This window comes from Hyperolius riggenbachi, chromosome 12, assembly GCF_040937935.1.
Source record: "Hyperolius riggenbachi isolate aHypRig1 chromosome 12, aHypRig1.pri, whole genome shotgun sequence".
NCBI lineage: Eukaryota > Metazoa > Chordata > Amphibia > Anura > Hyperoliidae > Hyperolius > Hyperolius riggenbachi.
Window position 1 is genome coordinate 61,973,063 of NC_090657.1, and position 16,824 is coordinate 61,989,886.

Sequence of the window (16,824 nt, forward strand, 5' to 3'; positions counted from 1 at the left end):
TCACTGAACACAACAGGTAGTTAGATGCAGTCAGCTGAGTTCACTCAACCCAAAGGTAGTTCTATATGCAGTGAGGTGAGTTCACTGAACTTAACAGGTAGCTATGTGCAGTGAGGTGAGTTCACTCAACCCAAAGGTAGTTATATATGCAGTGAGGTGAGTTCACTGAACACAACAGGTAGTTAGATTCAGTCAGCTGAGTTCACTCAACACAAACGTAGTTATATGCAGTGAGGTGAGTTCACTCAACAGAAAAGGTAGATATGCAGTGAGGTGAGTTCACTGAATGCAAAAGGTAGCTATATGCAGTGAGGTGAGTTCACTGAACACAACAGGTAGTTAGATGCAGTCAGCTGAGTTCACTCAACACAAAGGTAGTTATATGCAGTGAGGTGAGTTCACTCTACCGAAAAGGTAGATATGCAGTGAGGTGAGTTCACTCAACTTAAAAGGTAGTTATATGCAGTGATGCAAGTTCACTCAACACAAAAGGTAGTTATGTGCAGCGAGGTGGGTTCACTCAACACAAACGTAGGTGTATGCAGTGATGAGGTGGGTTAACTAAACACAACAGGTACTAGTAGTAGGTAAATGCAGTACTGGGTAGGTAGTACAATGTACAGCTCCCTGTCACACACACAGGTGTCACTGAATGTGCTGCTGAATGCTGGTGGGCTGCTGGCAGTGGGACACACACATTATGAATTAGCAATGCTGTCTAAGCAACACAAGTGTCTCACACACCAGTGGCGGATCTAGAGGGGTGCAGGCATGGCTAGTGCTATGGGCGCCAGTGCACCATGGGCGCCATGCCTGCCCCCATGTTGTCCGCCACCTCCGCATCTTGTACCTCCCGGCGCTCGATTCCTCCGGTCTCCCCCGCCCCCCGGCTCTCTGTCCCTGAGTTTAGATTAGCGGCAAGAGGAGAGAGAGAGAGTACACACACCATCCACCCATGTGTCAAATGTGGAAGTGACGTCATCAGCCACTTCCTGCATTTGAAGCGCATGGGGTGGGAAGTGTGCACCCTCTCTGTCTCTCCTCTTGCCGCTAATCTAAACTCTAACAGCAAAGACAGAGAGCCGGCAGGCAGGGGCGGGGGAGACTGGAGGAATCGAGAGGGATCACCATAGCAACACAGCCATAGGGGGGCCCTAGTACTGCGATTTGGGGGTCTGCAGAGGGCCTCCTAGAGACCCACGTGCCCCCCCCCTGCCCACTGTGCAGATCACCTGCAGTAATAAGGGCAGCTTAGCTGGAGTCACACTCTCCAGCGTGCATGCAGGTCGCCCCGCTCCCCTTCCTCCCTTCTTCACCCAGTGTGCATGGAAGCTCACTAAGCCTGTCATTTGGCAGCTTCTGAAGACAGGTCAGTGTCCAGTGTCCCAGCAGAGAAAGAAAAGCAGTAGCTGGGGCAGCTTATCAGTGAATGTACACAGTGCTGACCGCAGGGGTCATCTGGGGAAGAGAGGGGGTCGGAGTACACAGACTTAGAGAAAGCATACTTAGTAAACCTGAGGGGGAGGTGGGAGTCTGGGAGACACATACTTTTGTAAAAGTGCAGTGTCTGGAGGACACTGGATTATCACTGTTTTTAATAAAAAGGAAAAATCTGTGTGTTAAAAGTGACCTGTGCCAAATATTTGAATAGTGTCTGGTTCAAGGTCCCCTGGTCTTTATTTACCTTACAAGTAGTGATAACCCAAAGTGTTCACTAGCAAACAGTTCACCATCTACCTACTTTCAGGCAAATGAGCTATGGCAGCAGTACATATGCGTAGAACGGGCCAGCGGACTGTAGCTCACAATCTAATCCTACCATAATCATAGTCTGATGTCCTACCATATTAGTATGTATTTATATAACACAGACACTTTCAGCAGCACTTTCTGGCTATTAAAATTAGTGTGTGCGCGCATGGGGGGAGGGGGAGGGGAAGCAAAACTTTGCTATAGGGCCCTATGATTTCCAGCTACGCCCCTGCCAGGAGGCACAAGATGGTGGCGGAAATCTAAGGTCTGACAGCTAGGAACAGAGAGTCGGGGGTTGGGGTAGTGGTGAGCAATTAATTTGGAGGCAGTGACTACTTGATTAATTATTTGGAGGCATGTGACTATTTGGGGGGGGGGGGGGGGGCGCAATCTCAGTGTTTGCCATGGGCGCTATATTGCCTAGATACGCCTCTGTCACAAACACAGGTAGTAGTCACTGAATGTGCTGCTGCTGCTGGCAGTGGGACACACAGTATGAATTAGCAATGCTGTCTAAAAAACACAAGTGTCAGTTTCAAACACAGAAAAAAAAATTGATCACACGAGCAGGATGAGCTCTGAAAAGAGCTTTTCTGGGGCGCTATTATAGCAATAAGATTCATCTAAGCAAGCTAAGAAGGCAAGAGCCTGACTAATCTGTCCCTAGGAGAACAAGTCTGCAGCAGCTGTCCCTATTCTGTCTCTAGCAGGCACATGGGTGAGGCTAATGGCCGCCGGAGCCTGCCTTATATAAGGGGGGGTGGAGCTCCAGGGCTTAGTATAGCCGGATTGGCTACAATGCGCCTGCTGACTGTGATGCAGAGGGTCAAAGTTGACCCTCATAGAGCATTATGGGGCGAATCGAACTTCCGGGAAAGTTCGCCTTCGCCGGCGAAAGCGAACCACCCGATGTTCGCCTGGAACCGTTCGCCGGCGAACCGTTCGGCCCATCTCTATTGTTGATATCTGTTATGACCTATTGCATTCCTGATTGTCCCTCTGCTTTCTGATTCAGTACCTACGCATATCTTATTATCTGTTGCCAAACCCTGCCTGCCTTTGGATACCGAATCAGCCTTCTGTCTATGTACCTTGTCTGTCTGTGTGTTGCCGACCTGGCTTGCCCGACCTAGAGAGCTATCTCTCTCCCTTTAGAGATAGTCTCCAGACCTGCTAGTGACATCCACCTTTCAGGTGTCACTCACTCACAGGTTCTTCCTACCTTCAGCCTGGGACTCCACCCCTTTGGAGGCCTCAGGCTGTTGGACGGTTTTTGTACTTCCCAAAAGGCGGTATCGCCCATACTGCCAGAGACCACCTGCTCCTCGGGTGGTCTTACTCAAAGTCATTACTGTTGCACCAAACACTTACATTATAAAGGTGTCCAGAGGTTAGTTATACTTAGATTATCAGTGATTCTGCAGATCATCAATAATCAGGTATAATCTGTATTCTTGGTGATACTGCAGATCACCAATAATCAGATTCTCTCTGTGTGCTGACACCGATCTTTACATTATGTAAGTAGAACTAGTATTTATCTACTTATATATGTGTTTTCTATTTCTAGGTTAGCATGGGTGTCGCTTGTTCTTAACAACTACGTGATCAGCACTTGACATTCTACACCATAAGGGGCTCCTGGTGTCTCTGTGCTTTTTCCTGTCTCCCTAGGAAGTTTGTTGAATCCCTTGGGATAACACACAGCCTTTTTTAGCCCCTGCAACCGAATGGGGGCCAGAGCTGTAAGGATGCCCCAACTACTACTTCACTCCCTCTGATGGAGGGATCCATCCTTTTGGTCAGGTGTTTTTGTGGCTACACTTCTGATTCAAATTCCCCATGTACAGATGGACCCGACAGGTCCTGGTTAATAATATTATTAAATAAACTTATATAAAATAAAACTAAAAACATGTATTGTATTATGAACACATAAAACATATTTAAAAAAAGACATATATGGCTAGAACAACAACAACAACAACAAATAACATTTGTAAAGCGCTTTTCTCCCATGGGACTCAAAGCGCATAAGCATGGCTCCGACCATCGTGGTACAGAGGAAGAATTTTATAAGTCTGAAAATGCCAGGAACAGATGAAAGCTGATATAGCCATCACAGTAATAAAAAGTGCATGCAATAACAATAATTCAGCCCGAAAGCCTGGCCTAGTTGCGCATGCGCAGCCCTCTCACAAGTTGCGCTCCCTTCCCTAGGAGCGTTCTGCGCCACTAAAGTGGGGAATCAGAGTGTCCGTATGTACTTTAATAGCAATAAATCCACAATAGCCGAGATACAGTATACTCAATGTCTCAATCCGTTTCGTGAATAAGACAGTTGTATAATTCACTTCTTTAGGAGTAGCGTATTATTCCCGGCTTAAATACACTCTAGGCTGGTACCTAAAATATAAACAAAAAACCCAAATGAGCGGTAATAGCATTAAATAGCAAGGCATGCTGCACACTCTCAGTGGGTGTGGCTACACTTGTTATGGGTGCGAAGATTATGATGTCCACACTTGTTGTAAGTCTCTTGTGAGATGGGCCCCCAGGCTATGAGGGTCACCAGGTGTAGGCAAGGGAGAGGGTGTGAACATTGGGGGACCCCGTCAAGGTTTTGCTGGGGGCGCTATGATTTGTAGTTACGGCCCTTCTAGATAAAATGGGGCACTGCACAGAATTTAACATAAGCCTCCCCCACCCCCCCCTCAACAGTATAAAGCTGCTAGTCGTCCCCCCCCCCCCCCCCCCCTCCTGATAGCAGCATTACGTGGATGTTGTTCCTCTTCTATTGGTTCTTCTTCCCGCTTCCCATGTAGAAACAAATGACAAGCAAGAACGCTCTACTGCAAGCAGTCTGCAGGGAATCGGGGCAAATTATTATCATTATTAAAGTGACCATGAGCCGAAGCTCGGGGGAAAAAAGGAAATATTTACTAAGAAGATGGAAGCCTATCGATACTATAGAGCAGGGGTGTCAAACTCAAACACAAAGTGGGCCAAAATGGAAAACTGGGACCAAGTCGCCAGTCAACCTCAATGTGTAGTGCACCCGTCCCTAATAAAATTCCCTGGTGTCTTAGGGCCCCCTCCCTCCCTTGTACAGTTCGTTGGTGTCTAGCGGTTCTCCTTCCCTCCCCTATATAGTTAGTTATCTGGTGTTTATACAGTTCCCTGGTGTCTAGTGCCCCCCTTCCCTCCCCTATACAGTTCCCTGGTGTCTAGTGCCCCCCTTCCCTCCCCTATACAGTTCCCTGGTGTCTAGTGGCCCCCTTCCCTCCCCTATACAGTTCCCTGGTGTCTAGTGCCCCCCTTCCCTCCCCTATACAGTTCCCTGGTGTCTAGTGCCCCCCCCCCTTCCCTCCCCTATACAGTTCCCTGGTGTCTAGTGCTCCCCCCCCCCCTTCCCTCCCCTATACAGTTCACTGGTGTCTAGTGCCCCCTTCCCTCCCCTATACTGTTCCCTGGAGTCTAGTGTTTCATCCCCCCCCCCTCCCCCATATGGCTTTCATGGTGATCTAGGGTTTTTCAATATAGCTTCCCTGGTGGTCTAGAGTGGGCCAAACATAATGCAAAGTGGAGAAACCACTTAGGGGCCAAATTTCAGTTTGACATGATTGCTAGCCTTCTCGCTCCTGCCGCCGTTCCCTTTTACCCTCCCTAACATCGTTGCTGTGCTCCTTTTCTGGCACGAGCGTGGCTGTGCTGCCCCGGCGGAAGCATGACCACACATGCTCAGTAGCACGGATCCGCTTGTGCATCAGTGACTCTGGATTACCACTTAGGCGCGGCCACGTTCCGCGGATGCAGCTCATGCTTGGAGAGGAACGCCACACAGATTTCCGATAAGGGCTGTTTCACACTAGGAGCTGATCCATGCGTTTTGACGGATCGTTCCTAGACTGCGTTTAGAAAGGTAACATGAAAGTCTATTTGACTTGCATGTTAATTTTGAAATTAGGCAAAGCGTTGCAGAGCGTTAACTTTTAACACATCTGGGAGCTTCGTAATGTCCAGCCGCAATGTTTAACGTCGGGTGAATTAGAACTATCGCCACTGATCATGCAACTTCCCGACGTCACGCCGCAGGTCATTAACTCGTGTAGGAAATCGGTTTGTGCGCGCGTTTGCTAATGTGAAGGAGCCTTACAGAGACAATGAAGCAAATTTTTTTTTATTATATAATGATTTGAATGCTAAGAAATAAAACATTAGGAGCAGAGACATAAGTCTAATATAGTTTCCAGTACAGGAAGAGTTAAGAAACTCCAGTTATCTATGAAAAGGAGCCACTGAGCTCCACCACTTTAAAAGTCACAGAGAGCTCTGTCTTCTGAAAGCTTGTTATCTCAACTGTCAGGTAGGGCGCGTTTCCACTTGTGTGGAAATCGTCGCGAATCCGCAGAGTTTCCCCGCAGGCGAATAGTGCGGGGGAACTCTGCCATAGGGTGCAATGATAACGCCGGCCGAATCGCTACCGCTAGCGATTCGGCCGGCTTTTCCATCCGAATCGGCGCGGGAGGCTGCGGATCCCATAGCCGTGCATGGCACGGCTGATGGGATTCGTCTGCTTTCCCCGCAGACCCAGAAGAGCCGGCGCACGTCTCGCAGATGCGCGCTGCTCAAGTGGAATCGCGCCCTTACTGTATTTTCTTTTTCTTCTGCACAGGACAGGTCAATAATTCACTGGCCTGCACTGTTAAATCATTTAGAATGCTGAGTAGTGTGTAAACTGCAAATACTGTATTAGAGAATGGTGCAATGTTATAAAAAAACACTATATAACTGAAAAAAATATGAGAATATTTTCTTTGCTACTAATGTTCTAGTAATTATCCATACTACACAACCAATTCATTATATCATAATTATTTTTTTTCCCCTTCAGTGTCTCTTTAAGTCCTCATGAGAAATCTTTGGAGGGTCCACAAGTGGCAACGAGGCAAAGGAGGATGGCATGAGAAGCCTCTATAGGACGCAGAGGCTTCCCTCTTCTCAGGTATGTATACCCTTACGAACACGAAGTCCGCCACTTTATCTTAAAGAGGAACTCCAGTGAAAATAGCGTAATGAACAAAAGTGCTTAATTTTTACAATAATTATGTATAAATGATTTACTCTGTGTTTGCCCATTGTAAAAGCTTTCCTCTCCCTGATTTACATTCTGACATTTATCACATGGTGACATTTTTACTGCTGGCAGATGATGTCACTGGAAGGAGATGCTGCTTGCTTTATTGGCAGTTGGAAACAGCTGTTATTTCCCACAGTGTGATGTCAGCACCATTGTCATGACATCACACTGTGGGAGGGGTTTTAACACAATATCAGCCATACAGAGCCCCCTGATGATCCGTTTGTGAAAAGGAAAAGGTTTCTCATGAGAAAGGGGGTATCAGCTACTGATTGGGATGAATTTCAATCCTTGGTCACGGTTTCTCTTTAAAGGATACCCGAACTGAAATGTGACATAATGAGATAGACATGTGTATGTACAGTGCCTAGCACACAAATAACTATGCTGTGTTCCTTTTTTACTTTCTCTGCCTGAAAGAGTTAAATATAAGGTATGCAAGTGGCTGACTCAGTCCTGACTCAGACAGGAAGTGACTACAGTGTGACCCTCACTGATAAGAAATTCCAACTATAAAGCACTTTCCTAGCAGAAAATGGCTTCTGAGAGCTAGAAAATAATGGGAATTTCTTATCAGTGAGGGTCACACTGTAGTCACTTCCTGTCTGAGTCAGCACTGAGTCAGCCACTTACATTCCTGATATTTAACTCTTTCAGGCAGAGAAAGAAAAAAAGGAACACAGCATAGTTATTTGTATGCTAAGCACTGTACATACACATGTCTATCTCATTATGTCACATTTCAGTTCGGGTATCCTTTAAGGGGGAAAACCTGGGGGCCCCTTAAGCTGGCTGTGAGGCCCTAGGCAATTGCTCAGTTTGCCCTTGTGGAATTGCAGTCCCTGGCTATATCCAGATGATATTGATACAGCCACCTTTAGCCAAAGTGAATTCCACTCCTAGTGAAGCCAGGGACAACTGCAGTAACAGTGGGTTCCGCGGGCAAAACTAACATGGGGGCCCCAAATACCACCTCCCAACCAAAAAGCAGCACTACGGGCCCTTTTTGTTGCAGCCAGATTTCACCCCAGGGCCCCTGATACGGCTATCCTCCCTCCCCCCAGATCACCCCCCAACTTAACTGTGCTCCCAGGACCCATGCAATGTCTATGGCAGTGTAGCATCTCACCTGTCCCAGTTTGGGTGCCCCTCTGTCAGTCCTTTGGCTCCATTGCAGAGTCCCAGGGGAGCACAGTTAGGTTGGGGGGGGGGGGGGGGGGCTGGGGGCTCCTACAGGCTCTGTGGCCCTGGGGCAATTGCTTCCCTTGCCTCTAAGGAAGCGCAGGCCCTGAGTGAAGCAAGAAATAACTCAAGAGTCGGAATCCGTAACCATTTTCTCAACCTGATCAAGTTTTATATCCCGTTACTAACCCACATGTGCGGTTGCCAGGCAGTGATCCTCCAGGCAGTTGAAAACTGCCACGTCACATTTTGTCGCCATTTGAATGCAGATTGAAGCTGCACCAATCAAAATGCAACTGCTGTCCGATTGCTCTGATTTCAATCTGCAGGAAAATTACACCAAAAATCTCCATTTCAATGGTCAACTCTACGGGTTATGCCTTCTTTCCTGTCTGCTATTCAGTTTATCTAAGCCATACATGTCAAATTCCATCCCTTGAGCCAAATCGGTCCCTCCAAGCCATCAGATTTGGCCTTCCAGTGGTCTCCCCTCTTTGCATTATGTTTGGCACACTCTAGACCACCAGGGAAGCTGTATTGGAGGGGAAGAACTAGACCACCAGGGAAGCCATAAGGGGAGGGGGACAGCACTAGATACCAGGGAACTGTGTAAGACAGGGAAGAGGGCCACTAGACACCAGAAAACTGTATAGGGGAAGGAGGGGGCCACTAAACATTAGGGAATTGTATAGATGAGGGAAGGAGTACCACTAGATGTCAGGGAACTGTATAGGGGATGGAGGGGGGCAATTAGACACCAGGGAACTTTAAGAGGGAGAGAGGGGGCCACTAGACATTGAGCTCGCCCCGCAACTTGGTCCCAGTGCTCAATTTCGTCCCACTTTGTATTTTAGAAAGACACCCCTGATCTAAGCCTAGCCCAGAATAAGGACGCATATCAAGTGTTGTGACTCAAGTGTCATGGCAAGATTGTTGCAGCTGTGTGACTCAGACACTGAAGACAAACAAATACCAGGATAGCCTGTACAGTGGCATATTTAAAGGATACCCTATACAGGTCCCTGGTGTCTAGTGCCCCCCTTCCCTCCCCTATACTGTTCCCTGGAGTCTAGTGTTTTCCCCCTCCACTCCCATATGGACATTACGAAGTGACATGTGACATGATGAGATAGACATGTGTATGTACAGTGCCTAGCACATAAATAACTAGGCTGTGTTCCTTTTTTTTTCTTTCTCCACCTGAAAGAGTTAAATATCAGGTATGTAAGTGGCTGACTCAGTCCTGACTCAGACAGGAAGTGACTACATTGTGACCCTCGCTGATAAGAAATTCCCCTTTTTATCAGTTTCCTGCTCTCAGAAGCCATTTTCTGCTAGGAAAGTGTTTTATAGTTGGAATTTCTTATCAGTGAGGGTCACACTGTAGTCACTTCCTGTCTGAGTCAGGACTGAGTCAGTCACTTACATACCTGATATTTAACTCTTTCAGACAGAGAAAGAAAAAAAAAGGAACACAGCATAGTTATTTGTGTACTTGGGATTGTACATACACAGGTCTATCTCATCATGTCACAGGTCACTTCGGGTATCCTTTAAAGCGGCCCTGAACTCAGAACTTACTCTCTGCTCTAAAAGATAAGCAACAGCATGATAACCTTTAAAGAAAAATGTCTTTTTTACAGCTGATACAAATCCTGCAATATATCTGCAGAGTGTCTACTTCCTGCTTTCATGGAAGCAGACATAGGGTTAACATCCTGTGTTTACCAAATAGCTGCTCTGCTGTGGCAGCCAGCTGACACAGCTGAGAGATCAAATTACAACTTGTTCTTAGTCACAGATGAGGTGGAATTAGACAGGCTAAGCTCTCTAGAATCATACAGGGTGCATTTCGCTATGATTTCCTTCTGTCCTGTGCAAGAGTTCAGGTCCACTTTTATGATGGAACTAAGATGGCGGCATCTACACTTCCCTCACTACGAATTTCTTTCTAAGAAAAGAAGACAAAATCCTAAACTAGACAGACTCGAATAACATTTTATTGTGTAATGGCGTAATTAATAGCACACAAAATCAATCCTGGACAGTCGTCGCCACGCAGATGGCATTTCGGGGGCTGTTCTTACGCACTGCTGTTGCCACGGTTGCACAGAACTTACATGTGAATTCACAAGCAATTTTAGAAAGATCAGAAAGATCAAACACCTGCTACATGCTATGGCAATTATTAAGCACAAGCAGAGCCACACGTTAAAAGGCAATACTGACACTGTATATACTGTATGTCATAACATAGTACTGCAAACTGGGCAAAAGCTTCCGATACTATAAAAATCCACAGAGCTGCTTCCATCCACTCACTGGTATTAAAAATAGACACACATAATAGATTTCGAAGAACAAACTTGCAAGTATTGGTCCTGTTACCATAAGCTTATGTAAAACAAACTGCAAGGCGGAACCAAAACACACACACACAACACACACTGTACACACACACACTGTACACACACACACACACAAAACACACACACACACTGTACACACACTGTACACACACACACACTGTACATACACACACACACACAACACACTGTACACACACAACACACACTGTACACACACACAAAACACACACAACACACACTGTACACACACAACACACACTGTACACACACTGTACACACACACACACTGTACATACACACACACACACAAAACACACACACACAAAACACACACAACACACTGTACACACACAACACACACTGTACACACACACAAAACACACACACTGTGTACACACAAACAACACACACCAGACACAACACAAACACACACAACACAAACACACACAACACACGAAACACACACACACACACACAACACACACACACACACACAAAACACACAACACACACTGTACACACACAACACACACAGAAAAGATGTGCTCCAGCTTACGTAAAATGTTCAAAACAACGGAATATAGAAAAGTGAAGACATACCGTACTCTGTATTTTAAACAAGTGCGCGCAGCATCTCCCATAAAACAACCAAGTGCGCTTGTAAGATAAATACATTGAGGTAAATGTGTGCTAGGCTGATAAACCATATACGTATCGATTTATCGATAGCCTGATCACTTTAATTAAATCTGCTAGTCATCTGTTACCCCCAGCACGGCTGTACAAAAATCATCCGACTCCAACACCAACAGTTTATGAAACCACCCCACTCCGACTCCAGGTGCCCAAAATTGCTCTAACTCGGGTACAAACATCTTCCAACTCTGACTCCTCAGTTTATGAAACCTCTGACTCCATCGGTATATCTTACAAACAAGACAGCCATCTCTGCAGTATAGGTCAGCTCCACACAGTAAAATAAAGGTGCCCATACACTTTTCAATTTTTCCCATCGATTTCCTTCCGTTTTGATCAAATGGTTTGGTTTGTGTTTGATGTCCTGGACGGAAGATTTCAATTGGTCAGCTTTGGTTCGGGTGAGCGGTAGATCAACGTCCAATAGCAATACACTGCCTCGAACAGTGCATACTTCGGATCAGTTTTCATCCAAAATCGATCAAATTGGTCAATTGTACCGGATGGAAGATATTGATTGGCGGCGTGTCAAGAGTCCCGTAGTATTGCACTGCATGATACATGTTTAATAGACCTTAACCTCAAACCTCAAACGGGGTCTTCGATCAGACAGACCAGAGGGATCTCAATCTGATGGTCAAATCTGAAGTCTATTAAAGCGCCCATACATTTAGCAATGATGGGCAGATTCGACCAAGAGACAAATCTCTCCTGCCGTTTCCAGATCGATCTTAGCTCAAATTCTCTAGGGAATCTTCCAAGTCTGCCGCTGCCCCTTTAGTGTATAACTGTGCCCCCCCCCTCCCCCACGGCGGCCTGCATACCGCTAACGGCAGAGTGAGGGATTGCCGAAGACGGATGGGCCCCACGCGGTTTGCGATACAAGTATAAATTCACACACGGGGGCACAGTTATACAATAGGGGGGTCAGCGCCGGGGAGTTCCGTCGAATTTATGGCTCGTCCCGATATGGCTCCCCGTAACCACCGCACACCAATTCGACCACGACAGCCCAACATCTTGCAGCATGTCCGATCGAAGCACCGATTTCCATCCAATTCAGTAATGATTATCAAATCAGAAAGTCGATTGGCCGCCAAGTCGAGAGACGTATGCCCACCTTCAGTGTATGGGCACCTAATACAGAAGATAGTGGAGGCACCCAGATAAGTACACAGCAATCCTCAGAGTAAGCAGGGAATCCCTGGCAAGCTCTGATAGGGGCTATACAGCTGGGTCTGTTACACACCCACCACCATCAGCTGTGGAGCCCAATCCTCCCACGCTCCTCTCTGCACCCCCAAATCCTCCCCAGCATCAGTGCAGCCCCCCATTCCCCGGGCACCTGTAGCCGGTCCAGGCGCTGCTGGCTGCTGCCTCTTCTCTCTCCTTTCTGATTCTGATCTGCTGCCTCTTCCAGGAGCTTTAACTCGGCAGCACGTCCCCCGTGACGTCACGGGAGCCAGCACCGGCTCGTGTCACCCAGAGGGGAAGCTGAAGGTCACCGATCCGCAGCAGCATCCCTGGGCTGGTGGGTCAGGCAGCATTACCCCTGGCAGGGGAGGGTCACATCTGTGATAACTGGGGGTGGGGTACCCTGGGGGTCAGCTGGGATTTATTATCAAATGGGCTGGAGGGAATCACTGATCATCACATACTCAGGTTATGTCTCTGTGATGAGTGACTGTACAGCTCTCATTTATTTACCATTATTCTACAGCGGGGTGACACTGGTGGTGGTAGGCGACATACATGATGGTGATGTGTGCACGTAGAGAGATAGGTGCAGTTGGATGAATGCATCAGGGGGGGTGTGTCAGGCTGACTCACACCCACCTCTCATGGCTGCTGCTGCTGCTGGTGTAACAGGCTGCAATCCCTAGAAAGCTGATAGAATATACTGTATGGTGCTAGAGAGAGATGACAGATGCAGGCAGGGATGGAAGGCATGATGGGACTTGTAGTTCTACAGCAACTGCAGATTAAGATCACACTAAAATAACTATAGTGTTTTTTTAATGATTTACTGCCACTATTATCATTAATGATTATTTTATTATCTCATATTAATATGTTTTATTGTTAATCTTATTATTTATCATTATGATTGATATTATTATATAGAATACTATTCGTAGTGTTCTGTTGCTTAGGCTGTTGCTATGGTGTTTAATTGCTGTGATCATTGTTGTTGTTGGCACTTACAGTATTGTTGTTCCCACGTAATTATTATTTTATCACTATAATTATTATTATTATTATTAAGTTAATTTATTTTTTTGCGCTTGGTATTTAGAATTATTATTGTTTTGTTGATTACTTTGGTTTTATTGATTGTTATTATTTAAAGCGGACTTTAAATTACTCAGAACTTCTCCTCTAAGCAACAGCATAATGACCTTTCAAGAAAAACATTTCTTTGTTACAGCTGATACAAATCCTGCAATACATCTGGAGTGTGTCTACTTCCTGCATTCATGAAAGCAGACATTATTATTATTATTATGTATTTATATAGCGCCAACATCTTCCGCAGCACTGTACAAAGTATATCGTCTTGTCACTAACTGTCCCTCAGAGGAGCTTACAATCTAATCCCTACCGTAGTCCTATGTCTATGTATGTATTGTGTAGTGTATGTGTTGCAGTCTAGGGCCAATTTAGGGGAAGCCAATTAACCTATCCGTATGTTTTTGGGATGTGGGAGGAAACCGGAGTGCCCGGAGGAAACCTACGCAGACACGGGGAGAACGTACAAACTCCATGCAGATGTTGACCTGGCTGGGATTTGAACCAGGGACCCAGCGCTGCGAGCGCTAACCACTATGCCACCGTGCTGCCCCATGGGGTTAACATACTGTCTTTTCAAATCAGCTGCTCTGCTGTGGCAGCAAGCTGACAGATCAAATTACACTTGTTATTTGTCACAGATGAGAAGGGATTAGAAAGGCTAAACTCTCTAAATACATACAGGGTGCATTTCTCTATGTTTTCCTTCTGTCCTGTTCAGGTCCACTTTAATTAAATATCAATTATTATCACAATCATTTCATGAGTTATCACAGTCCTTTAGTTGATAAATTGTTGCAGTGAATTAAGTGATAATAATGAGATTAACAATAGTAATTAAATACATAATAGCATAAATACATTAAAATAATAATATATTTTGGTTAATTGGTTAATAATACTAATAATAATTATGGCTATGTAGATATTATAAATATGTCCTTTGTTTACCGGTATAAACTTTTTTATGGGACTGTAGGGGAAAAAAATAAGTAGAGTTTATGAATTTTAATTGATAGCAGCATTTTTGTTGCACTGGAGCGGTCAAACAGGGAGAGGGGTGGTCAGCATAGGGCCACCTATCTCTCAGTGGGAGTTATCATTATTGATGTATAAAGCGTCAACATATTCCGTGGCGCTGTACAAAGTGAGATACAGGCATAGGGTACATATTAATACAGACAGTGGTATACATCAAATATAGACACTGGTAAAAAAAAAAGAATTGAATTGGTAATAACAGTGACAAATGCAACATGATTAATAAAATTTCCTGTAGGTGAAGAGACCAAATTGATGACTCATCAGCGTGCTGCTGATCTGCGCACTGCAATCAGCATGTCTTGACCTGTATGTGCTGGAGGTGCCAGAAGACAGAAGAGTGAGTTCAGATAACTGGTTACTCTGTCTAGCTGACCAGACTTGAGCCATCTGAGTCACAGGACTGGCTGGGCAGGTGCCATATGACACACATACTGGGTGAATCATTGCAAGATATATGCCTCCTTACAGTCATCACAGTATGTAGTCCTCCTTTGACAGCAGCAGGGTATGTAGGCCTTCTCTGACCGGTGCCCTGTACTTCCACAGTAACAACCAGAATCCTGACCTTTACCTACTGCCGCTTTGTTCCGACAACACTTGCCTGTCCCTGCCTCGACCGTTGGCTGACTTTAACTTATGCCTTAACCTGTTTCTGACCTTGATCATTGCTGACTTACCTGCCCCGACCATTGACCTGAACCTTAAATACACCTGCTTCCCTGACTTACTGCATGTCTCTGGCCACGCCAGTCGGCTTCCTTGGCAAGTCTCTCTTTCGGGCTGACTTGCCTGTTCTCCCTGGGAACCCCAGGAGCAGTTCCTCAATTCCTACTAGGGGTAGTAGTCTATCTTCCCTTGTGGAGAACCCTGGTCAAGGTTGGGTGGTCACTTGGGCATCTCGCCTTAGAAAACACTAACCAATGGTGGAGGAGTCAAGCGTAATAACCAAATAGGTACAAAAGTTAGGTCTACTATGTCTCTCTGCTCCAACAGGTTTCACTGGTTCCAACCAGAATCATTGCAGATATTCTTAAAATATTGTCTGCTGTTGGGTGGCAAACTGAATCCTACTTGTTCTTTTCTGTTTGACTTTATGACTCTTTAAGGCTTGGAGCTAGATAGATTTCTGCTTTTTGTGAGCTTTCACTACTCAGAGGAGGCAATTAACCCTCTGTATTTCCTCTGTACTATTTCAACTGAACCTGAAGTGAAGAAACTTGCTCCAGGTTAGATACTTAACTATGTAGGGCGAAGGCTCTGGATACGGTAGAGCCTTCCCGGACCTCTCTCCGTCTCGTTGCTCCAGCGCTGTTTCCCATTAAAATTATTCGACCTGCTAGGTCCTCAGCAAGCTTTTGAAATACTCACATCCCCAATTGCTTTTGAAGATGAGTTGATCCATACTGCGCTCGCGTGAGTCCAGCTCGTGCATGCGCAGTATGGATGAGCCCATCTTCGGAAGCTTTGGAATACAGGGATGCCAGAATCTCCGAAGTGTGCCAAGGAGTACCGAAGACACAGCCGGTCATGTAAATTCAACAGGGAAAAGGGTTGAAGACAGGACAGAGCGTTCCCTCCACATACTGTAGGTAAGTATCTAACCTGAAGCAAGTTTGCTTGCCGGTCTGCTGCATAAGCTATGATTTTGGTAATCTCCACTAATGTTCCAAGAAACAGGGCTGGCGCTACAATATAGGCAAAGGAGGCAATCGCCCCAGGGCCACAGAGATCATAGGGGCCGCCCAAGCATTTTCTATCACCCCTCTCAAAATTAAATTTGGTTGGCTGCGGCCACCGGGTACTGCATTGTATGTGTGGGTCGAGATAGGCAGCAACAGGCAGAAGAATGTTTCTACATTACCTGATCCCGGAGGCGCTGGGTCCTGCCTTCTGATCCGAGACAGGACCTGTTTCCATGGTTCCCGCCCTGGACCATCACACAGTTACAACGGCACTCTCCCCTAAGTAACGCAGGCATGTGATGTCACGGCAGTGTGTACGTGCCTGTGAGGAAGGAAGAGGTGTTGTGGGGTCACAGAGGGAAGACGGAACATGTGGCGTTCTAGACTGGCTGGAGCGTGCAGCTGCCTGGGGGGGGGGGGGGGGGGGGGAGGTGGACCACTAGACTCTACTTGAAAATACTGTGGAGGGATAAAGATATGTAGGGGGCCCCCTTGTTTTTTTTTCCCTAGGGCCCCATTTCACCTAGAACCGGCCCTGCCAAGAAAGAAAAAGAACAGGGACGCAGAGAGTCCAATATGGTGTAATAATTCGAAGCATCATATAGATTTAAAAAAATAAAGCGAAGAGGTACCTCCCAATTCTGGATGCCGCCCAAGCAACCACTGTAAG

General features: G+C 46.2%; 1 protein-coding gene across 1 annotated transcript in view; it reads right to left on the bottom strand.

The window, feature by feature from the left end:
* The window catches only part of SLC16A3 (solute carrier family 16 member 3), a 115,992-nt gene extending 103,326 nt beyond the window's left edge, over nt 1-12,666 (bottom strand). The window contains exon 1 of the mRNA XM_068262245.1: nt 12,485-12,666. The gene's annotated coding sequence lies outside the window, so the exon portion shown is untranslated. The remainder of the gene's footprint in view (nt 1-12,484) is intronic.
* Between the last annotated feature and the right edge of the window lie 4,158 nt (nt 12,667-16,824).